The 16599-nt window shown below is 37.8% G+C and overlaps 1 long non-coding RNA gene across 2 annotated transcripts; it reads left to right on the forward strand.

Moving 5' to 3' along the window:
- LOC110394393 lies at positions 1596 to 15462 on the forward strand. 2 transcript variants are annotated; one of them, XR_002435588.1, is made up of 5 exons: positions 1596 to 1676; positions 1834 to 1902; positions 9886 to 10043; positions 14530 to 14568; positions 14828 to 15462. It is a non-coding gene; the product is annotated as an uncharacterized LOC110394393 (long non-coding RNA). The 2 variants fall into 2 exon arrangements; XR_002435589.1 differs by lacking the exon at positions 9886 to 10043.

Here is a 16599-nt window from a genome sequence, read left to right on the forward strand (position 1 = left end):
ATGACTGTCCAATAGATTTATGACAATGTGTTCTGCTCTAGTTTACTCTACACAGTATTGCTTATTTATTATCACACATGAAGTGGGTGTCCAAGTCTTCAGGCATTTACAAGGTTTCTGTGGAGTAAATGAAGCCTATGTGTATCTCAGAAAGAGGATTTTAGGCAACATTAATTCTTCAAATCCCAAACTCCCATTCTTAGTACCTCTCCACTGCTGCTGTCCCATACACCCAAACTAGAGAAGGAGAAGTCTGTTGGTATAGGTGAGTGCATTACTTCAGCACAATACCAGAGCTGGGACAAAGTTGTGGAGATGAGGGCAGAACTGCCTCCTCCAGCACTGTTCTATCTGACTGTACTGCAACCAGCTGACTAGCAGAAGCTGCAGTGTCGCAGTTACTTACAAATATCCATCTTGTCATAAGGTTTATAATCAGGTATGAAAATAAGATAGAAAATTCCACCTTTATATATAGACCTCATTTCAATTTGATGTATGTACCAATAGCTGCTGGTTCTGATAGCTACACAGAAGAGTATGACCAAAGACTGGGTTTTCTCACTTGAATGTCTAAAGGCTCGAGAGCCTGGGTTTTATTCAAATACATGCTATGCAGTGTGTATATAACAATACCAATGAAGTTATACAGAATAGCTAGTCATATGATCAAACCCCAAGGTTTTAATGAAAAAAAAAGCATTCATAATTAGGATCAAGGACAATATATCTTCTTACAACATATATTATATTATATTATATAGACATATTATATTCAGCAGAATTAATACATACTTATGTCAGTCACTGGAGGATAGTAATGTTTCACTAATTTGGTGGAATTCACCCATTTTGGTGTTCTTCCCACTTCCTACTAACAAAATAGTTTATTTCAAATTTGACAGCTTTCTCTATTATGATCTTGAACACCCTCCAAAAATCTGTTGTTTGTTGATAAATTTTAAGTCAAGTTTGACTCAGACATTTTTTCTACAATAAATGTTTGTATCTATCTCTGGGTAAGAAAAGCTCTAAATGTATGACATTTGCAAAGAAGAAATAGGGAGAAGAGCTACTAAAAAATCATTCATCGTGGCTATTTACAGCAGCTATGCATTAAAAATATCTGCTGTCTAGGCTACCATATGGATAACATTCATTCTCAGAACAAACATCTTTTAAGTTTCAGCAGCAGAGAAGAAAAGGTATCAGAAAAGTACTTAGCTAGTGCTTTTGTTTTCTGTCAGTACCTAAATGGATGATAGCATTATAGAAACATCTTCCTGTAGATCTAAGATGTTGTAGAAACACGATGCAGGAATGGGAGCTGATTTTTAATCTTTAAAGGACAAAGCAATATATTCATGTAATTCAAGTGAGAAACCATTAAAATATACTGTAGCCATTGGGAGCTTGGGGTGGGCGAGTGACTGTGTTCTGTCAGTCTATAGAATAGTCTCTGCTTTTCCTTTAAGCATTATGGCCCACGTTTATGATTACTGAGCTTATTTACTTTCTAATCAATGTGCTAATTACTTCCAGGGTAAGGGCTATTAGCAAGCCATTATAAGCTAACAGCAAGTAAATTAAATAGATGTGAAGAGCCACATTCTCATTTGTTTGGTACTAGACAGAGCTCTGCAGGGAAAAGGTGTGCAAAGCTTGAAGAAGCCCTGGTAATAAGTAATTTTGTGTAATGCTGGAAATACTAAGTTTGTTGTGTTGCTAAGCTTCTTTTGGGCTTCCTCAACAGCTCTGAATAGTGATGTGTCATAGGTAGCGATGTTGTGATTATCTGATGACTGTGCTGTGACTGCATTTCTTTTGCAACAGGACTGTATGCAAAGCTAAGTGGTTCGCCTGCTGAATGTTTCTGTCTGGGACTGATACAGCTGTTTGTAGGTAGGTGTTTTAGGGACTGAGGAAAAAGAGAGATAAGCCATTCACAGCCTTATTTATTCTTTTTTTCCCCTGGGAGTACTTTTTCCATCAGTACAGCAGAAAAAAATAAGGGACAAATGAGTTGTTGCCAAACTTCGTAGTTTAGTCGGGAATCTATCTAGCTGCCTTCTAACTGCTCTCAGTTTCGGCTTTAGAGACCATTGCAAACAAAAATCATTCAAAATTAGAACTCTTGTTTTTAGTGGTCACCAAGTTCTGCTTTGGTTTCTATAGAGGGCTTGATTTATGGCTTTACAACATGATTAAGGCCTAATGTATGTCTGAGTAGTGCGTTGCTGAAGTATCGCTGGCGTTATCTGGCAGGTGTTCCGTGGATGCAACAAGCTAAGACATATAGGCTAGAATTACTTGTTCTGACCCATTTAAAATGTCACAGGGAAAAATAGAATCAAATTCAGAAATACTACATCCATATATTTTTTTTATCAAATAATTTGAATTGTCTGGAGAATTGGAGAATTCTCAAAACAAATATTTTTTTCAGATTGCTTGAGCACTGTGTGCACTGTCTTTAAACTAAAAGAAGCTAATTGTGTGTGCCTTAGTATCTGAAGATCTCAGTAAAAACAATGGATGTGAAGTAGTTCAAATGAAAGCTTGCTAATAAGGCTTAATTTGGAGTATTCTATCTATTACTTGGCTTTTCTCAAAGACTCACTCTGGTTTTTAAACTATTTAAATGATAACTGTCCTATAACTTTCTTGACTAGGATATTAATAATAGTAATAATAAAAAAAGTCTTAGAAATGTACATTGCATAAAACCTCAGGTATGCAGAGGTGGGCTTGTTCTTCAGCAAGTAAGTTGAAGAGATCCAGTTTCCTCTCATGAACACTAGTTGTGAATCCACTGTGAGTTGATGTCTAATTATGGAACTGCTAATTGCCTCATCTGCTGAGGAGAAGGTAGTGATGTATAAGAGAATCTTCTGTCAGCGATCTCAGTAAAAAAACATGAGTAATTCTTGACATCAGCAGTGGGGCCACAGTTGACTCAGCCCTATGCAATATCTATAAACCCATTAGCGAAGTGATAAGCTGATGAAATAGTCAAGAGTGCTCAAGAGGAAAGTGATTTCCTCTGTCAGTTGTTGAGGCACAGCAATAAGCATGGTTTTACAACACTGATTTAGTGATCCTGGTGGACTTCAGTTTTTCACTGAATGCTGTTCTCCTCCTCAGTTCTTCCTCCATGTTCAACCCATCAGCCTGTTGTGTTCTGGCAGATCCATAGACTCTGACTGAGCACCATGAGCTAGCTCCATTACTGTCTTGTTAAAGCAGGAAGCAGGTGGATAGCTCAACTGTGTAGAAGGAACCAAACGAAAAGTAACTTATGGCTATGGGGAACCCAGAATGTGTGGTAAAATCTAATTTATACTGGAATCTGGGATGGTGGAAGGGATGGGTTAGGGGAGCCGAAATGCTGCCCCAGGTGGAAAACTGTTCATAAAATGTCCTTGAATCCAGACCAGCATAAGGTAAAAATTCCTACAGTGATGTCTGAGAAAGCAGGAGAGACTTAATTATCAAGAGGGACAACTTTATTATTGCCTTTGTCATTTTGAGGTTAGGCTTTCCAGAACTGGGAGACAGGAAATAAATTACTTGGGCTCAAACAACTGTTACATGATGTAACACTTGACCTTCCTAGCATGCTTCTACATAGACATTAGGTTGTAATTATAGTATGACTTATAACCAAAGAACTGTTTGAAAGGGAGCTGAATTTTTGGTTTTGGAAATGTCAAAATTCATATGTTTGATTTCAAAAACTTCAGTTTGATTGTTACTTTACTGAAGTCAAATATTTTCTGCAAAATAAATCAGCTTTAATGGATACATTTTCCACTAGAAAAATAATGCTTAAAATTAGGAATAATTTGGGATTTTTTTAATTCTCCAGATATGTCAGAGTGTGTTTGACATATGAAAGACCATGCATTTTTTTTTTTCTGTAGAAGTCATGGCAAACACACGTTTCTTTTGAATCAAGATGTGGTATACAGATGCTGATGTTCAAATCCTACTACTTGAAGTTATTGTGCATTAGATCAGCTGACTTGAGTAATCTGCTGAAAATTAACTGTTCTAGCATCTTCACCGTAATTTTTGTAGCTACAAAGCTAATGTGTGTACCAATGTTGGACAATATGGCCTTGGACAGCTCATAATTGGAATTAATTTTTTGATGGAAGGATGGTACGATATATATGAGCCTACTGTTCATACAAAGGAAGGAATTTAATGGGTCTCAATAGTCAGTCTTTACCAGTATTTCTCTCAATTGTAAATACAAAAGTTTTTGATGTTTCTTTTGTTGTGATTTCTCTACGGAGAGTAGTGAACTGAAAATTATAATTTAAGACTTCTTACTGCAAGGTATTAATTTTCATAATATTTTGGGTTCTTTCAGAAATGGAGAAGTCTCATCATGAAGACTTGTAATTTACAATTCATTCTAGCCAGAATCAGATAAATAATTACATCTTTAGTTATCAATTTCAGTGGCATACAAATGCATATACAACCTGCTTGTAGTAAAGAAATGTTTTTCTTGCAGGTAGCATTAACCTGAAAATTAACATTTTTATTTTCAATGCAAAGGAAGATTTTTTTGCTGTGATGTTCTGGGGGCTACGTATATTTGCAGGATGGACACATCCAGGGTGAGCTCTGGGTGAACTCACAAGCAAAGCTCACTTAGCTACTGTGCCAGGGGCTGGCTTGGTTACCTGGGCTGGTGTAGTTTGTGTAGCGTGCTTCAGCAATACATGTGTGTTAAGTCTTTGTATTTCAACTGAAGCCCATCTTTTAGAAAAAGGAACACATGTATGTTTTATATCAGCAAGTATTGGAGGGTTCTTGTCTGTAAGTCATTTCAATGTATCTTTGACACCGCTAGTCATTCAGTATTTCCAGTCTAATCTTGTTTGGATTTGGTGTCCACTCTCTGACTCACTTGTGTCTCCACTGAAGATTCATCTACTCTAAATGTGTTGAAGCTACCTTTACTTAAATTAAATGACCTTCTAAGCACAGCTTTATGCCTTAAATCATCATTACTGCTTGTGCCTCTTCCCTGTTACAAATCAGCCATGGCTGGTTCCATCTTGTTCTTCTTTTCTTTGTGTTAATCCATATCTTCATGTTCGCTATGCAATGAACCAAGCAGACGAATAGATTTAAATTAAAAAGCTCTTCTGTTTGATATTAGCTATTGGCTTTTAACCAGCCTGTGTAACAGTTCTCTCACTAAATACTTGTGCTGGGCCAGGAATGATTGCTCGGGAGCAGGCAGGAGAACCTCCTTCAGATGCAGTAACAGCACAGAGCAGTGGGGAAGTAACAGTACTACTCTGCTGTTAGAAGGTATGTTTTTCAGGCATGAAGATACAGCAAATTTTTCTGAATGTAAATTGAACAGATAAAGAAATTCTAATGCAAGACTTCCCATGAGTTCATGTTAGAGCTAGACTAGCTGTACTTGCCTATTTCTTTATTACCTTAAAGGCTGATAACTCCCTTCTTGGGAAAATAATTTCTTGCTTGGATGGTTATCATCATGAGTTGACATGTAATGTTTCTCCTACACTTCCCCTTCTAATCTGAAGAATGGATTTTTTTTTTTAAGTCATCATCTGGGTTTTCTAGCTTTCTAAAGGTGCATTGACCAAAACTTAGATCAAGGAAAAACTTTTCATTCTGCTTACTATTTTGTAATGCATGTTATCTTTGACCAACTGTGTTGAGTTGATTTCACTCTTAGCAGCTGTCTCATTTGAACTGCACTATCCCAGAGATTATTCTCAAATTGATTCTAGCATCTGTGGGATACGGAAGAGAGTTCAAGCAGTGAAGTAGTTCAAATGCCAAAACATATTTCTGAAAGGCAATTAAACTAGATTATTTCCAGAGCTGAAAATCACACAACAGCCAGCAGGATGAAAAAGCTACTGAGGTTAATAATTTCCTCCATACAGAGCTGGATAAGCAATTTCAAAGTATCTGGAAAACAGTCCTTTGTGGTTGTCTGCTTTAATGAGCCTTTGAAATAATTACCCAAGTCCCTATTTTAGACCTCAGAAAGTCTTCAACTTTATTGCCAATCGGGGAAAATCCAATAACATCAGGTTAAAGCCCCCTTGAGATTCTGTACTGGCTGCTTGTTAGTGTCTATTCAAGAGTAAACACCTAGGCTGTGTTTTTCTTTTCTCTAAATAAATAAATTAAAAAATTGCAAAGGCCTGAAAGTGTAACTAAAAGAGCTGGGTGCTCAGAATCTTGGCATACTAAGACTATCAAAATGAAATGTTTTTTTCAGTAACCATTACATAGATGTGTTACACTGTGGTTTCAAAGTATGGCATATAAAGAAAAGGTCTTGGTAGTCACAAAACTTCATCCTTCAAAAAGTTTTGAAAAACTCTGAGTTTAGTAAGTCAATTAAAGGATTAAAAGAAGGTGGGCAACAAGAAAGATGAGTACAGTCATTTATGAATAAGGAACAAGGACCTATACTACAGATCCCTGAGTACAAAAGTGCTCAGTTTCCTCACCAAAGTCTTAACTGTATCTATTCGTCACCCAAGATAGTCTTACTGAAATGACCTTATGTCTATACACTACAGCATTTCTTTCTAAATCTACAAACTGCTTTATATGGATGTTAGCAAGGTAAACTTGACTAGCAGAGGTAGTCTAAAAAGAGCAATGTTTTCATGTAGCTATGTTAGACATAAATTCACGCTGATTCCCATCATCATGTAATCATGAGCAGCATCAGCTATAACCCTTGTACAAATGTAGTGAGTTCTCTCCTGGAAACTCTGTCCTTATCAGGGACTAGAATAGTATCTGAGGTGACTGCTCTAGTGGCTAGGAACCACATCTAATCCCCAACTTGCTTGACTGGATCAAATCTTCCTTGAATTTGGACAGCTGCTTTCTATCTAGCTGTACTGTAAAACAACAAATTAGGTGTGATGGCAACTTAAAAGAATAAGTAAAGCAGCTTGTTTATACTGGAGCACTATCATATTTGTAAACTCATCAGAACTCTTTGTTCATGTGGTACAGGGGTCAGGATAGTGGATTATGGTGAGCTTGCTTGATAGTTTGTGATGGATACCAACTGAGGCATCTTAGAAATAGTAAGCCAGAAAAGAATATCATGTCTTAAGGGAAACCATTCATTTATCTAGCAAATCATGCATCCTGCATGTCTAAATGCCCCTTGTGTAGGAATGTGTTTGTGTAATATCTGCCTATGGCCTTTTTCTGTCTTCTCTCAGCTTCTGGGAGAAAGTTAATTCAGCTCATTTCTTTGGGTGCTGAGCGCCCTCTGTAGCTTTTGCCCATTTGACTAAATATGTCTGTTGTTAAAAGACTATTATATAAAACAGAAAATGCTATTGAAGAATCTAAAGTTCCAATTTTTAATACTTCCTCTAGCAGTTTCCAGGAGGTTACTTTGCAGTTCTATTAGAAACTTAAAAAAAAAAAAAAAAGAATCACAGGTGCAGGTTCTACTAGCACTGAGGAGTCTTGGCTCTCTGTAAGAACCTTTTGTCAACACTCAGAACAGCATTACCCTCTACATCTATGTTGCATTAGCACTTTATTATATAAACTCCCATCTGGCCTGCTGGAATCTGTTGTTTCTGGGAAATGAAAACGTCAACACACATTTTTCTTGAAGAGCTCTAGCTTTATATTATAAATGGACTGATGAGTTGATCTGGAAAATACTAGTCCACACAAAGTATCTCTTGCACAAAATAGAATGCAGGCCATCAGTTATGAAGAAGATGAAAAGTTGTTCTGTACTGCATTTGTCTTGCTTCTAAGAATGTTAATTATAATGTTTCCCAACACATGTAGTTTCAAATGAAATAAAATCAGGTTACAAGCCTTCAAAGGTGCAGTGACACATACAGAGAAGATGAAAAGTGAGAATGGGAGGAGTGTTCCTTACCTGTTCAATAAAAGAACATCTAATGGTGATCAATAGGTGTTAATTTCCACAATTTTAAGCCTCTGCTTTCATAATGGGCTAAATCCATAATCTTCAGAGAATCTCAATTAATTCTATTTGAATACGATAGTATTGTAGGGGGCAATGAACTCTATTCCCTATCCTTAAGATTACTTTAGTTTGAAAACTACATCTCACTTTGAACCATTGTCAACGGTTTACGGGCGTTAGGCCCAATTCCGTGACAAGGGGGACGGGGGACCCAAGGGCCCACGTCCCGGGGAAAGGGGAAAAGGGTAGGGAGATGGCCCTGAGAGCAAAGAACAGCGGCAACAATCTGAGGAGAAACAAACTAATTTACTAAATACGATATCGGAATGCAAAACAACACACTATAATACAATATAATTACAATTTAAGCTGATAAATCCAATACAGAGAGAGAGAATGTCCCAAAATCAAGGTAGGCCTTACTCTACTACCGACGATAAGACGGCTGGAGAGCGAGGTGCTGCCAAGACGAGAGACGGCGGAAAAAGGGACGAGGTCTCGTGATCTGCAAGTTTTTATACTGCGAGCTTCTATCTTTTTCCTCCGACTGGAAAATGGTAACAAAGGAGCAAAGTACCGTGGGGACTGTAGTAGTCCTTCTCTTCTGAGAACTAGGTATGTCCACTACATGATGTTATGATGTGGAATACCAATAACCGAAAATCACAAAACCATGACAACCATTACAAATCAATGAGAAGTCCAACTTCATACACAAACTGGGAAGGTCCTGAGACTGTTCCGTAGCCTGTCTCATTATTTTTTTTCAGCTGCATAAAGTCTATCTGTATTTTTAAAATTTTTAATCTTAGTGGTATTAGCATCTTTTTCAATGTGGCTATTTTCTGGAAGTGGCTTTTAAATCCTGTGCTTGTAAGCTTTCTGAGAAATCTCTGAATCAAGAGTCTTCACGTCATGTATCACTATGTTCTCACAGAGATTCCCATGGTTCAGCATAATCTCTCAGAAGACATCAATATAAGGAATGTATGTGAGGTTTTTTAGTTGGAAATGATACTAGATTATTAATGTTTCCACATCTCCATTAAGCCTCAGTCTACATAAAACACTTGTTTTATGTAAAGCTGAACTAAAGGAAATGAGTCTATGTAAAAGGGATTCTTTCTCACAGAGAAATTCCCTTGAAGTTCACTGCTGACTGTGGCTTCTTGCCAGTGCATTAATCTGTGTTGCAATGCAGCGGAATACAAAATACATCTGTAGCTGTATGACGTTGTTCTGGCTTACTTCTTTCCACAGAATTGTTTTGAGGAAAGGGAATGCAGGAGGAAACTAATTTGAACAATGAAATGCTGGAGACTGGCTTCCCTGGTCTGTTAAATCACACTCCTCCAAGTAGTGGAAAGCTGCTCCCACTGCAGAAAGTGTTTCCATCCAGCAGCTGTTTGCAGAGGAAGGTTACGGAGGTCCATGCACCTGGCTCTGTTGCAAAGTTTTATCTTCACAGGTGCTTCACCATACAGGCAGCAGTGAACAGCCTCAGAACAGAAAGAGCTTTTTATCATTTTAGCTGTCCAGAGAAATGTCATGTGTTTAATTGGAGCAACTACATACTTGTAATTTTGGGAATTTTGTCAGGAGTATTAACCTGAAAAAACTGCTACATCAAGTCATTATATAACACCTACAAAAGTTGTTTGCCACCTATACTTTAAGTAGGCATCTCTTAACCTTGTGTTTCAAAATGAGTATAGTAGCCATCAAATTAGTGTTTTTTTCCCCCTCACTTGTGTAAAATGCTACCCTGTGTCTTACAGACTTGAGTGAGAAACTGGCTCCTACAAGAGCCAACAGTTTGGCATTCGTGGTAATGCAGTAGATCCAGATTTTATTCTATATCTGAAGAGCCTTGCTGATGTGATTCTGTTTTACAGATCCTAGGTAACTGTCCCAAATTATGGGCTATGTGGGACATACATGGGAAGGTTGTTTTGGGGACCTGAGGTGGAAGAATATTTGATGCCATGTTGTATGGGGCAGAGAAGCATACTGGAAAGACCTCCTTATTGCTCTGAAGCAGAATAACTTGCAGGTACCTGCCTTTCACAGGACAGATTCTTTTTATTTTGCCTAATTTACCAAATGGTTCTAAAATTCTGGGCTCTCCAAAATGCAATTTCTGTCCTTTTGCAATGATAAGAAAACAACTATATGATCTTGGTAGCAGTTATTTACATAAAAACTTAGAATAAGTGAAAGGGTTTTTTGCCTTTTGAGATGCAATTTCTGACAGCTTACAGTAAATTCAGAGAACTGGATGCTTATGTTCCCCAGAGGTCTCACACAATTCATCTTAGGAAGCATTAATTTGTTATTTGTTACTTCTGTTGTATCCAGCCAGATTCTGTGTAACACTAGGGAGTACAAAATGTTGGCCTTGTTTTATATCCAATAAATTCTTGGCATTGTAAAACTGACAAACAGGGAAGATGAAATAACATAGGTTTAATGGAGAGTAGAACTTATTTTAGACACTGCACTTTATTTGTTCCTGGGTTTTATTTTAAACTTGCTTCCTGGATGTTGTTTATATTGCCAGTGGAGTTTATTCTGCCTAAAATTTGGTTTATAGCACAAAAAATTCTAAGATTTTTTAACCTTCATGTAAATGTTTCATTGCTGTGAGGTGAAAGCCGCCTTCCACTGGAAAACATTTGTTTGTAAGAATTCAAGATCACATCCTAAATCATTAGAGCAGGCCTAGAACCCGTACACAGCTGGAATGTGAACATCTCTTCCACATTCTGAAATATGTGGAGGTGGAAGGAGCCGGGAAGCTGTCACCTACTGCCCATCAGCCTCTGCACCAGTGGGTCCTAGGCACACTGGAAACCTTGAGTTTTCTGTCTGAATTATCTGCTGGCAAACTGAGGGCACTTCAGGCAAAGTAATTAATTGGAGACTATGACTCCTTTTTCTCAAACACTTGGCTTTAATGTACCACATCTGCACTACTTAAATACTGGAGACTAGCACTTTGCTTCTTGTGTCCTAGTAAAATTAAGTGTTCCTGAAATTTGATTTCAATTTCTTGTCTTCTCTACCACTGAACAGCACAGTAAAAAGTTGACAATGCTTACCACATAGGGGAAAAACAGCTTTTATGTGTGCAGAGACAGCCTTGGCATGAGCCACTGTTGCAAATTGATTTTTATGGAAATCAACAAAACATTTTGACATGTCACAAATATTTTTCAGAAAATCAAGTTTTGGAGTTTAAGAAAAGAATTCTGAATCCTGCTTTAAAATGTTTGTTATAATTATAGTAAAATTTACCTTGAATATTACCATCCTACTTCATTTTGCTGTTTTTTCAGTTGAGTTGAACTATACCAAACTAACAACCGGTAAAAGGGACTAAAATGTGACTCAAACTACTCCACAGAGCACTACTGGCTTTGCCCTGCTGGAAGAGCAGCTGTCACCCAGCCAAGTATCATGGAGATGAGTCCTCTGCCTTCCTGAGTAGCTGGGCCTCGCATTGCCTATTAAGAATAGATAATGTGTACACATTTCTGATGTGTATTGTCAGATTATAATATTGTGCCTGTATAGCTGCTGACTTCAGCCAATGAAAAAATTCTAACTTGAACACAGTTGAACTTATACATTTGTCTACACTGGATTTCAATTATTTGCTTTCCTTGGCATCTGTACTTGAACTACGTGCTAAAATGAACAGGAAATAATGATTAACATCAGCTTAAATTTTAACTGAACAGAACAATCTACTTCCTAGTGAAAATTGAAGGTACTGTCCGATTCTCCTTGCTGTTAATAGGACTACAAGCTGTGTTAGTCTTTATATAGTAAAGTTTTGACTTTTCCAGAAGCTAGCAGATGATGCTTTCATGTTCAAATCATCTGTTTAATCTCTGAACCTTGTTAAATGAAGCAAATTACATTGCAAAAATCTTTCTGCAATGAAAGCTATCGTAGCAGCTAGTATTCCAACTATTTATTATCTAATTACTATTAAATGTCAGCATGCTATGGTGACACCTGAGCAAGACTCCATGTTGATGTATTGCGATGTACCCACTTCTTACTTATTTTTTCCACCAGCTGGAGCCCAGCAAAACAGTCTGCATCCCACCACCATCCTGGCTTACTCTCATCTTCTCACAAGCACTTGAGTGGAGGAAGATTTGCCTGCTATTGTCAGTCTGAGTCAGAAAAAGAAATTTCTTATTATAACTGCTGACCTGGGAGATTTTCATTTTTGAGTCATAAAATAGCTAGGTCTGATTCAGTCAGCCTTGAACCTGGTCATGCAAAATCAATCAGATTGTCTTTTGCATAGCTTAGAAAATGAATGTTTTCAGACTAGCTTCTGAGGTATGCTTGCCAATATTGTATTTGCGGTTAATTAAACCTTAATGAAACCCCTACTCCTGTCTAGTAAGCCCTACAACAAGTGGGATGGAAGGAAAAACTGCAATCCACCAGACAGATCTCACAGGGAATAATCTACTCTACCTCCAAAACAACAGCACCCCTGAAACAGAACAGCTGTAAATCAGCTGCAAATTAAAGTCAAGGACAATAACATGGACTAATTTGGCTCAGTGTGGAGCCCACCAATGATATATGTCCATTCCAACTAAAAGTGGTAAAATAGAGAATCTCAACAAGAAACCACTGCGAGTGGGGTAAAAGTGCAGCTTTGTAATTTTCAGGCCGTAGGCAGAGATGCCTTTGAGTCCAGAGCAGATGCGGCCCATGCTAGTACGCAGTGGAAGGAGAAGACCTCTCCACTCCATTTCTTCTTTCTCTTATTGGGAAAATGGTTATGTACACTTCCTTCATGTGTTCAGCCTTCCTGCAACACTACCCCCTGGATCTTGGCCTATTTTGTCAAAAGTTGCCTTGTGATAGTGTCAAAAGGCTGTCGTGCATGGATTTTACAAAGACACCTTTTAGCATGTAACATGGCCTCACAGCTGGTAGTTTTAGATGTAACATGGTGAGATGGGACACTGAAGCTTATTGCATTCTTTGTTGGTGCTACACTATCTTCCCCAGGACGCAGTTTTCTCTTTCAAGTTTAAAATGCAATAATCAGATTATGAGTATCGTTTCCAGCCTTAATTAATTAAATTTAACCAGTTTGTCATAGCTCTGGATCAGGACCTGCAGTACTTTCTCTGCTGCGCTTCATTTAGTTATATTTAATGCAATCTCTGTGTTTCCCTAGATGCTAAATAAGCCTGCAGCCAAAGAATCAAAATCAGTGCAGAGGGCTACTCTCAGGCTCTGTGTTTTCAGGGAGGTCCGGAAGAGGCTGGTTTGAAACATATATCCCATCTGCTGTTTTCTGCCCTCTCTCTCCATGGTACTGCATGACCCCCTAACCCAGTAGCAGGAAACCAATGCAATTTAATATGAAGAAAAGTTTCTTTCTCTCTGCATAGCAAATATGCTGGCCTGGTACCTGCTTTTGCTATCTTATCTTTCTATTCACCATTTCTTCCTGTCTAGACTTTCTACAGTATTCAGATGTTTATTTTAATGGAAGCCTTTAATGTTATTTGAGACATCTTTGGGAGGCATACATGTTACTGAGCGCCTCTGCAGATGTCTCCAAAGTCCTGCTGACTGCCTACAGGTAGGGAGAAAGGGGCAGAGAGCTACAAATGTCAGCTGAAAACAGTGAGACAAACAAAACTGATGTAGAAATTTGCACCCATTTCTCTTTCCATATGTGTTATTTTAGAGCAGCCCTGGCTTTTATTTGCTTATTTTTACCAAATCTCAAGAAATGCAGAAGATATGGGTTGATGCCATGCCCTGATACTCTTCTACATGACACATAGCTGAGCTGGAGCTGGTCAGCTTTTTGCTGCTTCGTGGTTAACAGATAACCCAGAGTGAGTAAGCCCTGAAAGAAATAAGTAAAGGATGATGTTCATAAAGCTTCTTTCCTTCACTGGAACAGTAATTCTGCATGAAACTTAATGTTGTGAGACCTCTTCTTTCCTGCTGTGCAGGAGAATTGGCCAGTGAGTGAAGGAAGATTCTACTGACAGTGTCACCTCATAAACCTCACTGAAGGCTCCACATTAGCCTTCTTTGCCTTAACTTCATCAGTGAAGTCCAGATAATGTTGAGGGGAGCTAAGAAATAAGTGCCTACCTTCCTCCGAGTCTTTCCACTAAACATCTGCTCAGAGATTACCTCCCCATGCCACACCCCTGTGACAGAAGTGTCCGAAATGGCCAAGAATTACTTCAGAATTCACTGTTGTACATACTGCAGGGAAAGAGGATCACTGTGAATGAGGCACCTCAGAAGCAAAGCCATTATTGGATGAACAAATTAACATTTATTCAAAAATATGGAGCCCCATGAGCATGAGTGAGGTGTGAAGGCTAATAGGGAATGTAACTGAAAGGGAAGAGAGAATACAGATCCTCCGTTCTTGCTGTGACAAATACTTAGAGACCTGAATCCATTTGCTTTTGGGAAAACCTGTATTCCTAATATGTCTCATGTGTAACTGTCATCTGTTTTTACAGGTAGGTTTGAGTCAGGAGAGAAAGTCAACAAGGGATTAGGTAAGAGTCTGGTTACAAACATGTTCCACTGGATGTTTGTGTAGCAGTATGAGGACGTTTTGTCCAAGTTTCAATTAGTACAACCCTGTAATAGCACATTTCACCCAAGGATGCCAAAGGACTTTGTAAATATCCTTACAGTCTTACTATGATGCGATCTAGGGAATTAAAGCCAATTAAAAATGTTCTGATGATATTAATATCTATTGGATTATGTATACTTCACAGCATTAGAAAGTTTCTTCTTATTTTTCCCCAGGAGCATAAAGAACTTTCAAGGAGAAAGCTGCCATGTGGTGTGGAGCCAACCTTCAGCATTCAAGACATAAACCTTCTGCAAAGCAGGAACTCTAAAATGGCAGCCAAAGGGGAACTGAACAAGACTGCCAAGTCTGAAAGAGTTCTTGGTTGCACAGAAGGAAACCTAATGACAGGGCCTCCAGGAAAGAGAGTTCACTGTCGTTCCGAAAGGCTGAAATAAATCTCCAGTTCTCATTCTGTGATGATAGTGTGCAACAGTATTTCTGATGAAGAAAGATTTTCCTTCTTTGTTCATTCCAGGTTACCCTCCTCTTTTCCTCTCACACATGGACAAATGGAAGAATCATCAATGTCTTTAACTTTTCCAAAATCTCATGGGAAATGTAGGATACAGCTAGCAATAAAAACTTGATATAAGAAATAATATCAGTTGAAATTATTTATTTTATGATGAGAGTACAACCCATATTACTTTCATTTTTAAAAGGCCACCTCCGTTTCACAATGTGCTAGAAAAATTTCAGTAAGTGGATAAGATTCATCATTAATGATTCTTGAACTGAATTGCCTTTGGACTAACAAATGACTTAATCTTTTCCACTGGACTTTATTAGAGGAATGGGAACTTTTGGTTTGCTAATAGGTGATTAAAAAAAAACCAGGTTCTTAGAACTCCAGTTTCCAAGAGTATCAAATCATAATGTGCTCAGGTACAAAGAACCTTCTCCAAAGAGACATTGTATAGTTCTATCCTTTTTGACATTGATAAAATTGCTCATGACCTTACATCAACTCTATTTTTTTTTTCATTTTGGCCTCAGAATATGTTGTACTACTCTGCTGTAACTAATAGAATTAATGCTAATTGCAACACATAAACCTGCTAATTTCTACCAGAAGCAAGGAACAGTCACACATCTGACAGCCACTGTCCTTCGACATATGTTAATTATGCTTTATATTCATGTTCAAGTTATATTCAAGTTATAGCTGACTATTTGCAGGTGGCTGGAATCTCCAGTAATTATTAGGAACCAGAGTAACAAGTTCTGTTTATAGAAATCAATTCAAAATAAATGTGAAATAGAAAAAAACATGACTTTGAAAATTGCTGCTTTTTATACTAGTTCTGGAAGCATAAGTTGCTGGTGAAATGGTAAGGTAGACTCATGGATATATTGCATGATATATGGCTGAGCTGAAGTGAATATTTGGAAATCATCATTTTTTTCTAATGTTATTTTTGGAAAGAGAAGTTGCCCAAATAATCTTTTAAACAGGCAACATATTTTTGTAGATTCTTTTGTACTTCAGGAAACAAAGTGTTGTGACTGAATCCTCTTTCTCACTCTGTTTTCTTTAAAGGCTTTTATGCCATCAAAAGAAAACTTTTTCATCCTTGTGTCTGAGAAAAGATTAAAAAAAAACCTGAAGAGAATTTACAAGTGTGGGAATTATGTTACAGAAGTACAGAGGCAATAGCGCACTGTAGCAATTGTGCTTAAATATATACAGTTAAATTAATTGGATCAGAATGAAATGTGGTACACAGAGTGAACTTGGAATGAGTAAAGGAATTCCTCACCTTTTCATACTGTTTTTACTGTAAGAGAAGTCATAGTCCAATTCTCCAAAAACCAGGCTCAGAAAAGGAAACGTGGGCAGAAATTTCCACTCTGAGCATTATCTGGCACAGAACACTGGATGTCATCCACCAGTAGGGGTACGGAATATGCATTTGTTTCAGATTTCTACAAAGCTCTGAAAACC

Source organism: Numida meleagris, chromosome 2, assembly GCF_002078875.1.
Source record: "Numida meleagris isolate 19003 breed g44 Domestic line chromosome 2, NumMel1.0, whole genome shotgun sequence".
In the NCBI taxonomy this organism is placed as follows: domain Eukaryota; kingdom Metazoa; phylum Chordata; class Aves; order Galliformes; family Numididae; genus Numida; species Numida meleagris.